At 40.8% G+C, this 21,107-nt stretch overlaps 1 long non-coding RNA gene across 1 annotated transcript in view; it reads right to left on the reverse strand.

Annotated features, from left to right (window-relative positions):
- Window positions 1-96: 96 nt before the first annotated feature.
- The window catches only part of LOC124270555, a 48,829-nt gene continuing 27,818 nt past the window's right edge, over window positions 97-21,107 (reverse strand). The window contains exons 2-3 of the long non-coding RNA XR_006896821.1: window positions 1,695-1,796; window positions 97-218 (exon numbers count right to left, since the gene is read on the reverse strand). This is a non-coding gene — a long non-coding RNA (uncharacterized LOC124270555). The remainder of the gene's footprint in view (window positions 219-1,694; window positions 1,797-21,107) is intronic.

Below are 21,107 nucleotides of genomic sequence, written 5' to 3' on the forward strand. Positions count from 1 at the left end.
TGGACGTGTGATCTAATTGACACGACCTCACGACGGTTCACCTCTTCGGTCTTCCTTGCTTTTGAAGCCTTTCAAAGAAGGGTCGGCCGCAGGTGCCGATGTTCCTGCTCGGGGTAAGGGTGCAGCTTGTTCAGTAGATGATGTTGCAAAAGCTTGTCTTGGTGGAGGCGGCCTTTGACCGTCGGCTTCGTAGGCGCTATAATCTAGATTCCCCACACCTGATAAAACACGTGAAAAACGGCTTCATTATAATGACAATGTAAAATTAAAATAGACATGAGTTTGGTTACTACTACTGATGATGATTACGTTGTTCCGTTTGTCAAGAGGTGGCATGTGCTGTGGTAATCAACGCAGCACTTCAGGGCCGAAAACATGATCGTAAATGTTTAGCAAAGGATTATTGCAGTTCATCATGGATAGAAAATATTCATCTTGATATATACATGCCATTAAGATGGAAACCCTGTTCGTGTGCACGATCATTATCGAGGGTGCATTACCCCTTTTGAAAGAATGGATGTATGAAATGAATTATCATGAAGAATACATGTTCCACTGGCCTATATCAAGACCTAGTTTTCACCCTTACCATTAACCTGTGCTGAAAATGACTATTGCTTATCTAGACTGCAGTGTCAGAGAATGTTGAACAAAATGACATTGGGGCCACCCTTGCAAACATTGGTACAACGTTTGGTTTCTCCGTGTCGCTGTAACTACCATGATGCAACGTTACAGACAGGCCGCCCTGACATCGGACGAAGACAAGAACATTAAGACTAGGGGTACCTACGCCTTACTTTTTGTACTTTGCATCTGCGGAATCGATTTCTGACATAGTAACATCATCAGCGATGAATGCCTTGCGTCATATGGTAAATTGACAGACAGAGACCAGGCGAGACATGGTTCATCGAATTAGGGCTTACAGAGCTTACTGGGGACAGTTATTAACAGAGCACCATCGTCGTCAGGGACGTGACTGGCTCAGGGTCTTCATCACTTTGGAAATCCGGTTCTGTAAGATAAGCGTCGAAGAAAGACACTGTGTTTAACGCTGAATGGAAGAAAGAACGGCGGTGGCGTTCAGGAGGCCGAGATCTTATGGCCGAGGGTAGTTATCGTGTGAGGAAGGAGTTTGTGTGCCGTCGAGAACACCACTGGTCGTTGGTAAAGAGCAATGTGACAGCTCAGCGTTACATTGATGGCATTATTCACCCAACTGCCAAACCACTTCTACAACATCGGCCGCGTAATGTCGCTTTATCAGCATGACAACGCCTGGCCCCAAACAGTCGGAACTGTACAGAACAGCGTCAATATTGATGTGCCCTGCGCCTCCCAGACATGTCCACAAGAATCCCCTGGAATGTCATGGATCGTTGTCCACGTTGTCCACGTTGTCCAGCCATCCAACTAGGTACTCCACAAAGAGGACATCAACCAACCACTGGCTTTTCCTCATTTGATAGTCTTTGTAGTAGAGTGCTTTTTGTTAACTCGTCCAGTTTTCACTCATGGCTCAGTTCTATTTCATTTCAACAAATGAAGCTTCATATATTTTCATTAAATTGAAGATACTGCCTAATGTTCAGTCACGTTTTCCCCGTGTATTGATGTTTCATCTTATGACTTCTTTGTTTCCGCGCCAAAAATATCAAACACGAAAATACTTATAGGGGAAGTCTTACCGGAGTTTTGTACTGTGAATATTTCCATATTGGCATCATCCTGGGTCTCTAACAAGACCTGCTCGTAGGTGGGTGGAGGGGGTGGTTCGCTAGACATCTTGTCTGCAAAACAAGATCAAATTAACAAAAAATGCTTTAGGTTTGAGCTGAACGTTACAAATGAGCGTTACATATGTCTAGGAAAAAGATATATCATCTAACGTCAACCGGAAGGAATAACCTTGATTCACCGTCGAAACAGATTCCACATGGTGTAACAGCAACATGGCGATGAGAGTCTTTTAAATGGACCCCTGAGAAAGTGTAATATGACACCGGGTGTTCGGAAACATGTCCTGTTCTAATGGTAGCAGCCGCCGCTTATACCATTTTCACCAAAAAGGTTATTGTTTCTTTGATGTCAAAAGCCGCCCAAAGCATCACCCCTGCGGCAAAGCAATACCCCAATACGGCGGTCTGTGACCATACGTTCACCATCAGTATCAGTATCACAGTATCGGTATCACAGGATCGGTATCACAGTATCAGTATCACGTTATCAGTATCGCAGTATCACAGTATCAGTATCACGTTATCAGTATCGCAGTATCACTGTACCAGTAGCACAGTATCAGTACAACAGTATCAGTAGCACAGTATCGGTAGCACAGTATCACTACCACAGTATCGGTATCACAGTATCAGTAGCAAAGTATCAGTACCACAGTATCAGTATCACAGTATCAGTATCACATTATCAGTATCACAGTATCAGTACCACAGTTTCAGCATCCCGTATCAGTATCACGTATCACAGTATCAGTAGCACAGTATCATTATCACGGTATCACTATCACAATATCAGTACCATGGTATCAGTATCACATATCAGTAACACTATCAGTAGCACAGTATCAGTATCACAGTATCTGTAGCACAGTATCAGTATCACAGTCTCAGTATCACAGTATCAGTATCACAGTATCAGTATCACAGTATATGTAGCACAGTATATGTAGCACAGTATCAGTATCATAGTCTCGGTATCACGGTATCGGTATCACGGTATCGGTATCAGGATATCGGTATCACGGTGTATGTGGCACGGTATCGGTATCATGGTCTCGGTATCACGGTATCAGCGGCACGGTATCGGTATCACGGTATCACTGGCACAGTGTCGGTATCACGGTCTCGGTATCACGGTATCAGTGGCACGGTATCGGTATCACGGTATCGGTATCACGGTATCGCTAGCACAGTGTCGGTATCACGGATCTCGGTATCACGGTATCAGTGGCACGGTATCAGTATCACGGTATCGGTATCACGGTAATCGGTATCACGGTATCGGTATCACGGTATCAGTGGCACGGTATCAGTGGCACGGTATCAGTAGCGCGGTATCGGTATCACGGTATCAGTGGCACGGTATCAGTGGCACGGTATCGGTCGGTATCAGTAGCACGGTATCAGTAGCACGGTGTCAGTAGCACGGTATCAGTAGCACGGTATCGGAAGGAACAGCATCGGTATCAAAGTATCGGTATCACGGTATCGGTATCACGGTATCGGTATCACGGTATCAGTATCACGGTATCGGTATCACAGTATCAGTAGCACAGTATCAGTATCATAGTCTCAGTATCACAGTATCAGTATCAGGATATCAGTATCACAGTATATGTAGCACAGTATCAGTATCATAGTCTCAGTATCACAGTATCAGTAGCACAGTATCAGTATCACGGTATCACTAGCACAGTGTCAGTATCACAGTCTCGGTATCACAGTATCAGTAGCACAGTATCAGTAGCACAGTATCAGTATCACAGTATCAGTATCACAGTATCAGTATCACGGTATCAGTAGCACAGTATCAGTATCACAGTGTCAGTAACACAGTATCAGTAGCACAGTATCAGTGTCACGGTATCAGTAGCACAGTATCAGTAGCACAGTATCAGTAGCACAGTGTCAGTAGCACAGTATCAGTAGCACAGTGTCAGTAGCACAGTATCAGTATCGCGGTATCGGTATCACAGCATCAGTAGCACAGTATCAGTATCGCAGTATCAGTATCACGGTGTCGGTATCACAGTATCAGTAGCACAGTATCAGTAGCACACTATCGGTATCACAGTATCAGTAGCACAGTAGCAGTAGCACAGTGTCAGTAGCACAGTATCAGTAGCACAGTATCAGAAGAACAGCATTAGTATCAAAGTATCAGTATCACGGTATCAGTATCACAGTATCAGTAGCACAGTATCAGTAGCACAGTATCAGTAGCACGGTATCGGTAGCACACTATCAGTAGCACAGTATCAGTATCACGGTATCGGTATCACAGTGTCAGTAGCACACCATCAGCATCACGGTATCATTATCACGGTATCGGTATCACAGTATCAGTAGCACAGTATCAGTAGCACAGTGTCAGTAGCACAGTATCAGTAGCACAGTATCAGTAGCACAGTAGCGGTAACACAGTAGCGGTATCACGGTATCACTATCAGAGTATCAGTATGACGGTATAAGTGTCACAGTATCAGTATCACGGTATCGGTATCCCAGTATCAGTTTCCCAGTATCAATTATCACAGTATCATTAGCACAGTATCAGTAGCACACTATCGGTATCACAGTATCAGTAGCACAGTAGCAGTAGCACAGTGTCAGTAGCACAGTATCAGTAGCACAGTATCAGAAGAACAGCATTAGTATCAAAGTATCAGTATCACGGTATCAGTATCACAGTATCAGTAGCACAGTATCAGTAGCACAGTATCAGTAGCACGGTATCGGTAGCACACTATCAGTAGCACAGTATCAGTATCACGGTATCGGTATCACAGTGTCAGTAGCACACCATCAGCATCACGGTATCATTATCACGGTATCGGTATCACAGTATCAGTAGCACAGTATCAGTAGCACAGTGTCAGTAGCACAGTATCAGTAGCACAGTATCAGTAGCACAGTAGCGGTAACACAGTAGCGGTATCACGGTATCACTATCAGAGTATCAGTATGACGGTATAAGTGTCACAGTATCAGTATCACGGTATCGGTATCCCAGTATCAGTTTCCCAGTATCAATTATCACAGTATCATTAGCACAGTATCAGTACCACAGTATCAGTATCACACTATCGGTATCACAGTATCAGTAGCACAGTATCAGAAGCACTGTATCGGTAGCACATTATCGGCATTACAGTATCAGTATCACGGTATCAGTATCAAAGTATCAGTATCAAAGTATCAGTATCACAGTATCACGTATCAGCATCACGTATCAGTATCAAAGTATCAGTATCTCAGTATCAGTTTCACAGTATCAGTATTACAGTATCAGTATCACGTATCAGTATCACGTATCAGTATCATGTATCAGTATCAAAGTATCAGTATCACAGTGTCTGTATCACGTATCAGTATCAAAGTATCAGTATCAAAGTATCAGTATCAGTATCAGTATCACGTATCAGTATCACAGTATCAGTATCACAGTATCAGTTTCACGTATCAGTTTCACGTATCAGTTTCACGTATCAGTATCAAAGTATCAGTATCACAGTATCAGTATCACGGTATCAGTATCACGTATCAGTATCAAAGTGTCAGTATTGCAGCATCAGTTTCACAGTATCAGTATCACGGATCAGAATCACACTGCTGGTAACATCCCCAAGCATCCCTACGAGATCCATGCAATACAAGCCAGTGAGAAAAGAGTGATGAAAACCGTCTGTAAATGTCATAGTATGGGAAAGTATTTCGCGTCATAATAATAATAATAATAATAATAATCTTTATTTGCACTGAGGAGGCCTCAGGCTTATAGTACATAAAGTTATGTTACATTTGAGAGGAATTTAGATCGGGTAATCATAGCATAGTAAATGAACATTGACATATTTTGTAGAAGAACTGGATTTTTACAACTTAACAGTGAGGAGAATTTTATCACATTTGGATGGACATAATAATAAATAATAATAATATATAGAGATTTATATAGCGCCAATATCCAGATGAGTCCTGCTCAAAGGCGCTTTCGTATGAGTCTGACAAAGAAAGTGTCACTCGGAACTGTAACATGATTTGAAAAAGAATGTTTTCAACATTCTCTTAAATGCACAGATTTTCTCTGCACTTTTAATGCCCAATGGGATGTTGTTCCAAAGTAAAGGACCTGCTTTTGAGAAACATCTGTCTCCAAATGTCTTTGTTCTCGTACGTGGCACAACTAGTAACTGGGCACTACTAGAACGTAGGGAACGGGAGGGTTGATGGCACTGGATCAGTTCATTGATGTATGATGGGCCAATACCGTGAAAAGCTTTGTATACAAGCACAAGAATCTTAAATTCTATCCGTTTGACTATTGGGAGCCAATGCAGATGCATCAGAACTGGAGTTATGTGCTCATTTTTGCCGGTTCGAGAGATAACTCTAGCAGCTAAATTTTGTACCCGCTGTAACTTTGCAATTCGTTGTTTTGGTAACCCAACCAAGAGAGCATTACAATAATCCAGACGGGATAACACGTATGCCTGGATGAGTGATGCAGCCACACGTGTGTTTATATACTTCCTTATTAGAGCAATGTTCCTGATATGGAAGTATGCCTGTTTGCAGATTTGGCTGATATGGTCTTCAAGTGAAAAAACAGAGTCCTGAATTACTCCCAGATTGCGAGCCTTTTTACTTGGTTCTATGATACTGTCACCAATTTTGAAAGCCGGTGTAAGATTGAAAACATACCTGCGTTGAAAAGGTGCCCGGCGGGTACATTTTCAACATTGAATTATTACCCGGACTCACTTTTCAACGCCCGGGGTCTTTTTTCAACATTGAATATTTACCCGGCTGCTATTGAAAATAAACCCGGTTCACGTAATGAAAAGATACCCTCGTTGAATAATGACCCTCGCTGTTTCTACACTGTCAAGTAAGATACATATGTTAAGATATATACGCGTATGCAACGTACCGGACATCTGTGGTTTGATGCAATGTGCGAAATAGCCACTGGTCCGCTAGTCCGTGGCTAGTAAAATTCCAGTCGGGCCAGTAAATCTCCACAGTCACTGGGCCGACTGGCAAGTGAACTTTCATGGGGTGATTTTGAAAACATATAATTCTCTCCGACATGTTAACTTATAATATACTTTTAAATCATGCAAGATTATGGCCTGATAAAAATGTTCATCATATTGGCAGCTTAATGATGAAACCCGTGTCAAATTTCGGGCTAGTGATATATTTTGTGGGCTAGAAACTTTCAGGCATAGTTTGCCCGACTGGTAAGTACAATTTGGAAACTATTTCGCACACTGGTTGGATGGTGAACATAGACACATTTTAGCTCACCTGGACAAACTTCAGATGAGCTTATGTCGTTGGCTGTATGTCCGTCGTCGTGCGACATCTGTAAACATCATTTCCAAAACTACTTAGCCGATGAGGCTGAAATTTGACATACATGTTCCAAACCAGAGGACACCAAAGGTTGTTAGAGGCATTCCGATCCAATTTCAGATATGGCGACTACAGCCGCCATATACTGAAAATGCCATTTTCGCTCTTTAGTCCCCAATTTCTGCAGTGAATCAGCTGAAAGTTGATATATCTGTGCCAGATAGCAAACTCAACACATTTGCTTTATTTCGCCATTTTACCTCTGTTTGACCTGTTATTCGACACGGCCTTTAATTTCAGTTATATCTTTAAAACATGTTCTCTGAAACTACTATCTACTTGAGTGATGAAGCTGAACATTTTCATATATCTTCTTGCAATATGTATATGGCCATATTGAAAATGCCATTTTTTGACTGATTTGTGACTCATTTCTGCAGCAATTCAGCTGAAACTTACTATGTAGGTACTGAATAGTAAGAATCAACAAATATAGTGCGGGTTTTGCTGTGCATCGCATTTTACCTTCATTATACAAATTGCCATCTTGTCTCATTAGTGACTCATTTTCGCACCGATTCAGCTGGAATTTGTTAAATAGCAATGCGTAACGCATGCATATCATGTTACGGATTCGGCTGTGTGTTTTGTTTTGACCTCTCTCGTTGCGCTAAGCACGTTTCCGTAAACTACAGTGCCGTGGCACAACTGTTTCTGATATAGTTGTGTAATTGTAGGTCTGTGTCTTTTTGATTAATTGTATCATGGCGAGAGTACTTTTGTACTGTTGAAAATGGACCAGTAGTATGTTGCACGTTTTATAACGTATGACAGAAGTAACTTTGTCAGCGTTCCTTGAATGTTGTATACTGTGCGTGTCAAATCGCGTAGATTGTAGTAGAATTATAACTTATAGCATGAACTATTTTCAAGAGTAGATGTCAATTTTGTTAAAACATGTTGATCACACGTTCTTTAAAATGTGAATAAAAGGGCACGGATCACAGCTTGTGAAAACTGGGCAAATCCAAAACCGTGTAAGCAAAGTATATGACGGATCTCAGACGTCCATGTGTGTGGTACCCAGCAGTATCTAGGTAATACAACATAATATATGCCTTTTCGGAATTCGTTCATCATGCATTGTCATTAACTTAAGCCAATATTTCATCGTTCGAACGTAGGAATTAATATAAACTGGAAACCGTCAACATTCTCCATATACTATTGCATTTGGTGTCTGTGGACCGATATTTAAAAACATTTTACATCCTTGTAAGTGAATTGTTTTCAATGCTATCGGATATTTTAACCCCCCAAGCTTCTGACACGTACAAACATATTGGCTGAATTTGGCTGTCAAATATTAATAAAAATACTTTCATAGGTATTGGTCATAATTTCCTTAAAGGTCACATGCAACGTAAAACACAACTTTGCAGATTCTGATACCATTCGGTATGGACTTACTGAACCAAATCATCAAAAATGCAAATTCAACTTATCAAGTTGAAAAATAACGCGATGAAAAAAAACTCGCGAAATCGGAGTTCAAACGATTCACTAATTTCCCCCCAGCGCTTGGGGGGAAAAGTGGTTTCAACAGTTTGGCTGCGCTGCGCTGGGCTGCGGTCATAGTCACATACGCAGTGAAATAGGTTCGCACAGGTTGGAATTGAATTGAACTGAGTTGGGTTTTGCGTCACATCGGCATTATTCCCGCCATATAGTGACGAGAACAAGTTTGCATTAATAAACATTGTAAGTACATACTCGGAATGAGTTTTATTTCAAAAACATATATTCATTACATTTTCATTTAAAAGCAGAAAAAGTCATAGCATCAAATTTAAAGGCAGGCAATTTGTTAGTCACATTTCACAGTTACAATTTATGATAGTTACATTTCACAGTTTATGATACAGATCAACTTCCCTCAGGTAGTTCACTATCAGATGAGCGCTCACGCGGGAGAACAGATCTTTACGTTTGTTGCATCATAATGTGAGTCCCTTGCAGACGATAAGTCCACGCATTCAAAGCAGAATATGCTTGATGGTGAAAACCTCATCGCAAGAAACACACATGGGGGGTCCATCCCCATCCGTTTTCAGCAGATAGTCATGAGTAAATCGGCTGTGGCCAATACGACATCGTCGTAAAAATTACCTCATCACGTCTTGACTGACAACCCAAGTAGGTATAACCAATTGTTGGTTTCAATTCATACAGTTTATTTCTTCCTACTTGAGTGTCCCATCGTTTTTGCATGAGGTCCCGACTATAGCTTTTGATAGTGGGTTTGAAATCGCTGTACGGGATCAGCAGTGGAGATAAGGGCTTGTCAAGAGCTGCTTTTGCTGCAGCATCAGCTTTGTGTTACCTGCTATGCCGACGTGACCCGGCAACCAGCAGAGGACGATGTCACATTGGCCAGTAGAGAGGTCGTTGTAAAGTTCCAAAATGTCACGAATGATTGGGTGACTTGAAGTAACATTTTGAAGTGCTTGAAGGCAAGATAATGAATCTGTGAAAACGATGAAGTTTTTGGAATGATTCTGCTGTTTAATATAGGTCAAAGCTGAAAAGATAGCTTTTGGCCTCGGCAGTGAAAAAATGGAACTGTTGTCGGGAATCCTAGAGGGAGACAGTCTTAGATCAATGACTGTAGCACTGGCGACTTGGCCCTCATCCTTGGATCCGTCTGTGAAAATGGATCTATGGGTGTCATACTTGGAACGTAACTGGATGTATTCCTGCTGGAACATCAAGGGTTTTGTTTCAGATTTTGAATTTAGTGAGAGTAAGATCGACCTGTGGTTTCAAATTCATCCGCCAGGTGGTGGTGAAGACAGGGAGTCGGTAAGGTGCTATGCTATTGAGATCAATTTGTTTTGCAGATATGTGTGGTTGAATTCTGATTCCAAGTGGTGGAACCAGGCTTGCAGCAGTTTAGGGAAACAAGTTTTCATACAGAGGGTTGAAAACACTATTGTATGCTGGATTGGACTCCATTTTGAACGTAGTTTAGTGATATACTGCAGTGAAAGTTTAATGAGGCGTTGTTCAAGGAAGGTTCGTTAGCCTCTGCATGTAGACTGCTCCTACTGGAGAGGTCCTAAAACTCCCAGGCAGAGCCCTCAGGCCTTGGTGGTGGATAGAATCTAATTTTTCTAAATTTCTTTGCAGGCTCCACCATAAACAATGGAGCCATAGTCTAGTTTAGAGCTGAACCAAAGATCTGTACACAAGTGAAGGAGGTAATCAGATCCACCTCAGCATTTGAAACGACTTTGAAAGTAAGTCCAGAGCCTTCTGCCACTTGGTTTTCAAATATTTTATGTGTGGCAAGAATGAATGTCAGGTGGCGGTCGAATATGAGTCCCTGGGAATTTGGCCTCTTCTACTACCTTGATGGGAATACCATCTAAAGATAGGTCTCGATCCTTGTGTGTGGTCTGGTACAAAGACATTTTTCATTGGCCCATTTTGGATTTTGTTAAGGCAGAGTTGTAGCTGCCTTCTATTGCGTGCATGTTCTTACCACGACTATGAAATATTGAAATCGTCCACGTAAAAAGGGACCCATCAACAACAACTGTTCAGAACGTTAGTGAGGCTGTTAATTTTGATGCTAGTAAAAGTGATGATAGACAAGAGATGCTGCCCTGCAGAGGGACGCACTGGATCTTGGTGGAAATAATCAGACAATGTGGAGACCTACCCGTACTTGAAATTGTCTGCTGTTTTAAAATCCTGAGATATGAACTGGGAGGTGAATCTGCCCCTCAATCCAAATTCATGTAAATCTTTTAAGATAACATGCTTCCACGTTGTATCGTATGCTTTTTCTAAATCGAAGAAGATAGATGCACCAGATGGACAATGGTACTTCCAGTTTCTTCGGAAACCAATACTGGAGGTCACTAAGGAGGTTATTGGTCTCAGGTACCAGATTAATCGATTGTTGACTATGCGCTCCATGGTTTTAAATACACAGCCAGTTAGTGATATATAGGATTTGTAGTTTGAGGGATCGGTATGATCCCGGCCCAGGTTTTGTATAGGGATGATAATGGCGTTGTGCCACTTTTGAAGGAGGAGAAAGTTGCAAACCGGTGTCCAAAATCGTCATCATCAACATATTGAGTAGAGTTTCCAAACTTGAATCAGGGATAGGTGTTTCCCAGAAGCCGATAATGAATATCATCAGCTCCTGCTGTAGTGTCGTGAGCTCTGCCCCAGGGCAGTACGTGGTTCATGGAGAGAAAACGTTTCATTGTAATCCTCACCATTATCAGAGTTAAAATTGACAGATTTCTTTTCTTGTTGGATTTGGTATTTCTGGAACTTGGGGTTATAGTTTGACGAGGAGGAGTGGTTTGCCAATGTTTCGCCAAGCTTGTTTGCTATTTCAACTTTATTGCTTAAAGAGTCACCATCTTTGAGATGGCGAACCCTTTCAGGATTTTGATCCTTTGCCCCTTAATCTTTGAATCGTTCCCCAATTCCTTGGACATGGGTGTGCGGGAGTTGATTTTGGACAATAGCATGTTTCCTCCATGACCGGCGTGCCGGGTTTGTTTAAGTAACACGTTTTGGTCTGGCATTTGTCATTTTAACGGCATTCAGGTTATGCACAGTAGGATGTTGACGGAAGTATTTTTCCGCCTTCTTCCTATTTTCCTAGGCCTTGTTTGCAGTTTTGTAATCAAAACCAGCGGTTTGCGGTATGTGCGTTTTGCAGAAGGACTTATGAATGGACTTCCGTCTCCAATAGTATGTTAAGATATCAGAAAATAGTTCCATGGGATCAGGAACATTCCTGGAGATTGTCCGGGTATAAGCTTTTTCAGAGCAGAGAGTTTGGAATAATGGCCAATTGGCTTAGTAAAATTCCATCTTGTTGAAGGTGGTTCATCCGCGGGAGTGATAGGAGTAAGAATAGCTGGGAAGTGGTCACTCCACAAAGGTCATCGTGGACCAAACCATTCCAAACTCGTTTAAGAGATTAGAAACTGTAAGTGATAGATCGGGCGCAAAAGTATGTTCCAGTGGCAGGATGGAGATAGTGTGTTTGATCCATCGTTGAAGATGCATATGATCATTATTGAGAGAAAATCTTCAGGTAGACCTTTCCCCTTATGGTGGTGGTATCAGCAATTCTCCCAAAGAGGGTTGCGGCCGTTCAGGTCGCCCATGATTATGGCAGGGCTTTGGGAGTTGATTATACAAGTTCTGAATATCTGATTCGGTGGACAGTTGAGGAGGAGGAAGATAGAGTAAGCTGGCTAAAGTGTAAACCCTCGGCGTTAAGAGTCGTGCGTGGACAGCAACTGTTTGTAGGTTGGTGTTAAGTGGAACAGGGCTGTGGAGGATGTTCCTGCCTCACCAGGATAGAAGTGCCTCCTGTAGCTTTTGTTCCCGGGAGGAGGAAAGGCGAGTGGTGGAACTGTACCGACGCGGATGTCAAGATTTATCAGTCCTTTTAGGTAGGTTTCTTGGAGACAAAACGCGGATGGTTTCTAAGTCTTGAATCAATAACTGTAATTCATTATAATTATTCTTAAGTCTCTGCAATTCCATTTGATCATGTTTTTGTGTGGATTCATGGTGCTTCCACTGGTGACATGTCAAGCCACGCAAACGTGAGAAAGCGTTTGATGAACTCCTATTGTGGTGTCAGGTGGGGATGGAATACCTCCATATCCAGAGGGCCCGTAAAAGGAGTTATTGGACCTCGACGGGCAATCCTCTGAAGGGAGAGTTTTCCTTTGTTCAATGTGCACCATCAGTTGTTCAAGCTGTTTTAGTCCTCTAGCCTCTTTTTTTCCCTTTTTGCGCGCAGTTTCTGTTTCTGGTTTGGCATTTGTTCTGGTGTTTGTGATTCAGTAGTTTTGACTTTGGCGTTGGAGATGGAGTGGCTGAGATGGGCTTGGAAGCTGCAGGTTGTCCGGGTGAATACCGGTGAAGGCTTTGTGTGATTTATTTTCTAATGTTTTGTTGATATTCCCCGGCACTTGAGCGCTTTGGCGTTATGACAGTAGATTACCGGACGAACTGTTTATATAATTTCATTTGTCTATTCACCACGTTCTTCTTACCGAGTCACTTTCTCAGTTCGATACTTAAAAGCAGTGATTTATTAAGCCCTGACAGAATTTCTAACCGTGATGGTAGATATGTAGTCGTCGTCACAGACAAAACACAATGTCTGTTTCCATTGACATCTATGTGTCTTAACTCGCCTGTCTGCTAATGACAGTATTTATTCAATTACACAATTCGATCACTGACCACATGCAATTTGAACACCTATCAGGCTATACACCATAAACAAATTGCATTGATTTATGGCCCGAAGTTCGGTCTCTGTCACATTATGTAATTACACAGACAGGCAGGTGTGATGCTTGTACACATGACTATGTTATGATGTCTATTGATTGCAAAATGTTATACACAAAAAATGAGCATGTATTTACAAAACCCAACATCTCTATATATATACACACACAATGATGAGCAGGTGAGGGCATCTCGCAAATGTTGAACCAGCCGTTACGACGAGGTGCACACCCACCCGCTCTGACTGGTTCGTATCCCGGCTGTCTTCTTCTTGGGAAGTAAACCCAGGGTACAAAATATTAGCATTTTTGATTTGCGATTGTACGCTTATAATTTTGTTTATATGTTTTTTAATAATCAGCAATGTATATTATATGTCATGAATAAGTGATAAATTGTGTTTTAATTATGTTTGATTTTGTGGTTGCATGTGACCTTTAAGTTTACTAGCTAATTCCATTTCCAAGCCTTCTTACTACCCAGAGCTGGAAGCTCTGGAGACAACTTTATCTCAGACTACAATTACAAAGGAAAAAAACCCTATATATTTAGAAGCAGTTTACGTCGCAATGCTTGTTTCATCATAAAGCGAGTTTTCCTTTAAATCCTGCTATTTCCCACCTCTCCTAAAAACTAGCATTTTGAAGTTTTGATTCCAAATTTACAGTTAATCACCAGTTATCTGTGATGATTTTTAAAGTGTCTATCTGGCACTCGGGAAGACCACCAATAGTCTCTGCCCAAGAATTATATCATCCTGCAATGGGTCAACATTAGAATTTCAAGTACGTCTGGAAAACAATTGGTCTCATGTTTACCATAATTTCCAGGATTTCTACAGGAAGTTCATTTAGCAAACAAATGAGGATAACATTGGACTCAACATACAACCCCAAAGCTGTAAACTAGAATGTACCAAGTTAACTCGGATTGAACTCTCATTGTTACGCATCTCACCGTTTTATATAGGCACTGGCAAGAGCTTCGCAACTTTGTTTACGACGTGCTTGATGGAAAGCGGCAAATTTGTGAGTTTATCTGTATTTACAAAACCAAAAGCTTGTATAAACCTTCTTCTACTACAGATTTTTCTCGATGATAGCATAAAACGTGAAGATATGGTAAACAACTACAAGATAGCCCTTCGAAAACCAATGACTTGAGTTTCAAACTTTATCATAACATTTGCCCATTTTGTTGAGTCTTTCATTTTAAAACACAAGTATATATTTTCCCCTGTGAGCTGAGTAAAGGAACTATAATTGCTCTGCTCACATTTATTGAGGAAACAACCATTAAATCTTTATTGAACATTGCTACTCAAAGGGCAGTATTTAGGTCTTGTTTTTAATCGTTTCTGTAAGGACGTCGTCAATGCGGAGTGTGCCATTTTTTCCATTATGTTGGATTCAAATCACTGTTTGGACACTGTTACACTGATGGAAAATTAAACTAAAGCTTCATGGAATTTCAGTCGGCTTCATCATAGAAATCGCCTTGATCGGCAAGGCATTGAAATCCCTTATAATCAGCTAAACGTGAAATCTTTTAACGCAATGAAGTGTGAAATAGGCTATTAGATCATGGAGTTAAACTTAATAGAGGAAACTGTCCATCCTAACGCCGCTATCAAAATGTTAATGGATAATTCTCTCATTATGTGTATTTCTGTTCTGTTTAATCTATGCTGTTGCTTTAGTTCAGCATCTGTCGCATTGGAGAGAGTTACCCATTGAACAACCGTCACTAGCGCCTAAAACTGAAGTTTAACATCCCTGTATCTATATACACCCAGATGAGCCTTCACGGAGATCTCCGTGCGGCTAATATCATACAGCGTGTATTCGTGCCATCAAAATTGCTATACTTGTCCGAGAACATCGGTTGTTCACGGACCTTCAAAACAGACACTTATTTTAAAAATGCAAAATCCTAGACTTTCTGAAGCGATATGTGGCTTTCATGTTATCGGATTGGCATATGTTTTGGTTTGAATGAAATCAGTGAAAAGAAATGAATATTTTTAGAAAATTCTACCTCTACACCCGTTGCAATGATTTGCATAAAATGCGTGACGCTCGCGATGTAGAGCCTGATCGAGCTACGGACTGGCCGATTCTACAAATATTGTGTTGTTGACATGGAGTCATGCTTTTACCTTTCTACTCATCGTATTCAATTTACGTCTAACTGCATTTCATGATACAGCCCTCGCATTAGCACTACCTCTGCTTTGAACAAACATCAGCTCGTCAGTAAACATCGAAATCTTGAATGTTATTTCAGCCGTTTCGAGACAATAACACATATGCCATTTGTAAACAATAACACACATGCCATTTCCAACCACCACGGCGTTGATATTTCGTGTCGGCTCGCTGTTTGTCTCAAAGAAATAGTACACACAAAACATGGTCTCTTTGACCAGAATTGATTGGAAAGGTAGTTGAGTATTAATGCTAGTTTGATTGGGTATAATTCGATGATTTGGTCCCATTTCCTCTATTTAGCATACTTTGATAAACTAGACACCTATTAATGTAAATAGTTTGTTACCGAATTATATAAATTAATAATCATAATAGTCTAGCATTTGGAAACACATAGCTGATTAATTCGAAAGGGTATTTATGCAAAAGTGTAGTGTGGAAAAATAAAATAAAGAAGAATATGTTGTTATTTTCATGCATCATTTCAATATATCTCTCTTTTCTTCATTTGCATGGGGTTGATCATGGTGACACAATACAGGCATTGATCTTGGGGGTATAACAATAATTAGGTGTGGCAGCATCTGCGTGATGCCTACCGAGAAGTTGATTACATCGGACCACTGGCGTGTTATCTACTGGATGGAAAATCACATCACTATGATTATATATAAAACTAGATATACCCTCAACCCAGATACAGCAGTGGCTGCAGTTTTATAATCATCGGAAAACGGACACATTATGAAATATTAATAGAATGAATCAAATACAACTGTTCGCAGAACTACACCATGATTACAGTAGGTTATTGGAATAACATCATGGTTTAGAAAAAGATGGCATCTTTAAATTTCTCACATCTTGTTTAACAGACATATTCAAATCCAAGTCTACAACAGAATATGTTTTTATATGAGTAATATATAGTACAGCCAATTAATAAATCATTAGATAGCATTAGTGAGACAGTCAGTGTTCATCAGATAGAGTGGCCTTTTAATACATATCTTCAGCCTTCGTGTGCTCAGAGTCTGGGGAGGGCTCTGACTTTAGTCTCTCCAAACCATAGCATTGTTTGTTGTTTACACATTTATGCTGTATCTTTAGTGATTTTTACAATATGGGTGCCCTAAAAGCTATACACCATAACACTATAGAGACAATCATAGCATCAGCCATCCAAAGAAATATAGCTTGTGTTGTATATTTCAACTTTTCACCCAATACGCGTACAAGTGTCTCTTTACTCCTGTGTGCATGGTGGTTTGTGCTTTAGTCAAATAAGTTTGATTAGTAACTTTGGTATCTAAATATCTAAAGACACAATTTCAGGACGCACCATGCAGTTTTAATTTTGAAACAAATCACAATGGTGAACTGGTCAGCAATTTCTAGGAGATATTCTCCGGGGGCTAAAACTAAAGATCACTGATTGTGTGTTGTAATAGAGTATGTGCACTGCTGTAAAATACAAAAGTAAAAGCAAAAAGTCCATTGCTTGCGTTTTAATCAAACGTGTTACCTGCTATCTGTACTGGAATAATTGTTGATATCAAATTATGTGATTATTGACATCAGATCTATTCTAATATCCACCAGGGTTATCGTATAAAGATGATCAATATGTAGCAAATGTATACTCTCATACTGACTTCAAGCCATAAAAGCAGTATGGGACCCGGGTTAGTCATGGTAAAAGTCACAAATAATTGGAATATCTGTCTAAAAGTTCATCTACAAATATATGTGAGGTGAGAGTGAAATTGGGTTTAACGTCATTGTGATATTTCGCTCATATGACGACGTGCATGCGTGTGTATGGTGTGTTAGGCTGCTTGGTACTGGCAAGACTTAGCTGGTTTTATGGTGCTGTACTGAGACCGTGCTTGCAGTGAGCAGAGATACCTCAGACACGTTATGGAAACAAGACGACCAGTCCTGTTGGCCATTAATGCCGAGCGCCAGGCAGGGACCAACAGGTACCATATTTTAACGTCTTTTTGGTTTGAGCGCGGTCAGATCGAACCGCGACCTTCGCTCTCCCAGGGCGGACGGCTCTGTTTCACTGCACCACGGGAGGCGATCTGCAGGCTATATGTTGCTGGCAAGATATGCATTTTGAGGTAATCGAAAACAACATACTGATCCTGCTGCTATTGTATTTTTATATATTCAGTTTAGTAAAATAATGTCAAATTCATTTGTATCGGGCGTATGTCTGTTATTTTTATTGTACAAGAATTTGATTCTCCATGTTGTGCAATCATAAGCAATTTCTGAATAATATTGGTATGCTATTTTGTCGTGTTGTTTTAGGCCGATTCAGACATCAATGTGACAGCATTCAGATATACCCCTCCACAGTATAACATCACCTCCTGACATATCACAGAACCAAGACATCCTCTGCTGTGCATGTCTAGATGCCCCCACAACCATGCACCTCTCCACCCACACGTGGTTGGGATTTGGGATGTGGTCCTTAAGTGGAATCTTTGGTTGTGGGGATGATGGAATGTCTGAAAGTGGATATAGTTGGCTGGGGATGGGTTAATGGGGGTGTGGATTTGTTGTTTTTGCAGGGTAAGTGATGTTGGTTATTTAGGATAGAATGGAGAAAGGTGGGATGTTTTCTTTGACTAGGTGTGGGGATGTAGGGTTTGCTGGGTGGGGATGTGTGATAATGGGGGTGGGTTTGTATGGTTTGTTTGGGCCAGGGAATATGGTGCAGGAATTAGGAATGTGCAGTGGGATGTATTATTTGTTGGGTGTGGGGATGGGTGTTTGTTCCTCCTAGGACACCAAGCAATCAGATTATCATCGTGGGGTAAGGTCTGAGGCAGAGGGAATTGGGTATGAAGGTGCCACCACAAGGCTTAGTCCCTGGGCCCAATCCATTCCTGTATATACCATACCCGTTCAGTGATATGTGACCCTATCTCAGTTATCCTCTATACTGATGACACTCAACTCTCATCATGGATTCAAACCACAAACTGCATCTTCTGTACAGAATACCCTGCAGAACAATAACACATTGCATTAAGCGAGGATCAAATCATGGATGAGGAGTAGTTTTCTGAAACTTGAACGATGACAAAGCAGATATTCTCATCATCAGCTCAAACAAGATAAGAATAAAGTTCAAGGTCCCATATGGGAGTTCAAATTGGAACGTTTGTTCAGCAGAAGCCATGCTCGGAAATCTAGGTGTCATCTTTTGACTCAACATTAAGCACGGAAAATCCGCATTGGTAACATCTGCGTCTGGAATTTCCCCACCTAGGAACATCAGACAAGATTAGCGGGTACATGAGACCTATCAATAAAATGCTAGCCCCATGCATTTGAGACATCACGCCTAGACTATGACAATTATTGCTCTATGGAACACAATAGCAGTGCATTGACGCGTTGCGGCATGTTTCAAACACCTTCCAGACTCAATAACACTTTTGTATGTGCACATAACACACCAGTCACAGAAGGATTTACAAGCTCTGTAAAGGCTAACGTTGTATTTAGCTTCTTGTGTTGGTTTACACATGTCAATGTCGCTTGCTCCATTCTATCTCCAAAGGAACTAGTCAGCCTTCACAGCACTAGATCAGCTAGTCAACAAAGCTGTTCAAGGGAAATTTATGTTGTACGAAAACTAACGTTGTATCAGAGGTTTGGAGTGTTCCTATATACATAGCAAATGGACAGAGTATGTGGATTCATGTATATGCTTCAACGCCTGAAAAGGTCAAATAAATAAAACCGCAATACATTAGAATATCAGTAGATTTTGCATTTAAAAGAAACGTGTATGCTTACGTTTTATTTACACCAAAATTCTTTACATTCCTGATGGACGCTCTTGACCCGATTTCTCAAAACAAACTTTAAGTCTGGTTTTTGACTTGGTTAGGTTTCTCCAGATTTGAAATGTATTTTCCCGAGATGAACTGAAATCGATATAAAACAAACCTGCGGTAAGAGAATTTGAGTTTGTTGGATAGATTACTTAAGTTGTTTGGTTTTTATTTAAAGAGTAGGTTGAGTTAAATTTTCAGCTGTTTGAAATTGTCAAACTCAGTTTAGAAATTTGCGTTAAAACTAGAGTTTGTTTCAATCAGGATACCTTTATCTACGTGAGGATATGTAGCGGTCCGGTTGGTTGAAAAACAGGTCGTCGTTATCAGATTGAATTTTTCACATTTTCGCCGAAAGTTTGAAGTTCCCGGATTTTTAGAGCGCCCTTTTGGGTGGTTCCTGCAGCTACAAATCTTAGATATCCTTGACTTCTTGTTCTTCCACGTTGATTAAAAGTGTTGTCACAATGACTTTATCAGTGTTGTGTTCTTTTTGAAATCATCCTGTACTATTTTATTTTATTCGGACGTGCATCGGCACGATATCCAAGAGTTGGATGTTCCCGTCTTGATCTGCGGCGTCTCTCAAAGGAACAGGCACAGTCGTCCAACAAATGATTTGTTTCGTCTCATGCATTGTGGCGCAGCATTTAAGACAAAACATTTTGATAAAACTATAATAATATTATTTTAAGCCATTCACACGGAATTGCGAGGAGACCATATTAAAACACAACACGAATCTATAATTGAAGTTATATTTGCAAATATGCATAAATAAGTACATGGGTAAAATCTAATCATGATTGAACCAATTGGCTACGTACATTTACAAGCGTTGGGAAACCTAGCGAGGTCATTATTCAACGAATTATCTTTTCAATACGTGACCCAGGTTATTTTCAATAACGGCCAGGTAATTATTCGTGGTGAAAAAAGACCCCGGGCGTTGAAAAGTGGTAATAATTCAATGTTGAAAAGTACCGCGGGTACCTTTCAACGAACAACTCATTTTCAATCTTACACGGCGGTGGGAGAGTCTTCTGGTGGACTTTTGTGAAAATGAGGAGCTCTAATCTTGTCATCATTAAGCTTCAAAAGGTTCATGGCCGTCATTCTGGATTATCTAGAAACACATTTTAGATACTGACAGCAAGGAGAATTCAGCGGTATCGTTTGCTTTTTGTTGGCGCAAAGGTATGTACGGTGGGTGTCATCTGCATGCAGATGGGGAATTGAATTATGATACCAGTCAGCATCCCAAAGAGGTGAAATTAATACATTATGAACAAGGGATCGGACAAGGACTGATCCCTGTGGAACTCGAAGAGCAGTTCTTCTTTCTTTGATGTTGTTACCATCAATGTGAACGGATTGGTGCCGTCCGGAGATATGGACTCAATCAAAGATCATAACATGTCGGTGTACCAAGTCTCTTTTCCAATGTATGAAGAAGCTCTGTGGTCAGTATTTATCAAAAGCGGAGGAAAGATCTGTCAACACAGAATGGCAGCTCCATCATTCTCTGCAGTTGTAGAATAAACTTTGAACCCGGACCAGAAAATGCAGTCAGTGCTATGGACACA

This window comes from Haliotis rubra, unplaced genomic scaffold (genome assembly GCF_003918875.1).
Source record: "Haliotis rubra isolate DU_JTF1 unplaced genomic scaffold, ASM391887v1 Scf1526, whole genome shotgun sequence".
NCBI lineage: Eukaryota > Metazoa > Mollusca > Gastropoda > Lepetellida > Haliotidae > Haliotis > Haliotis rubra.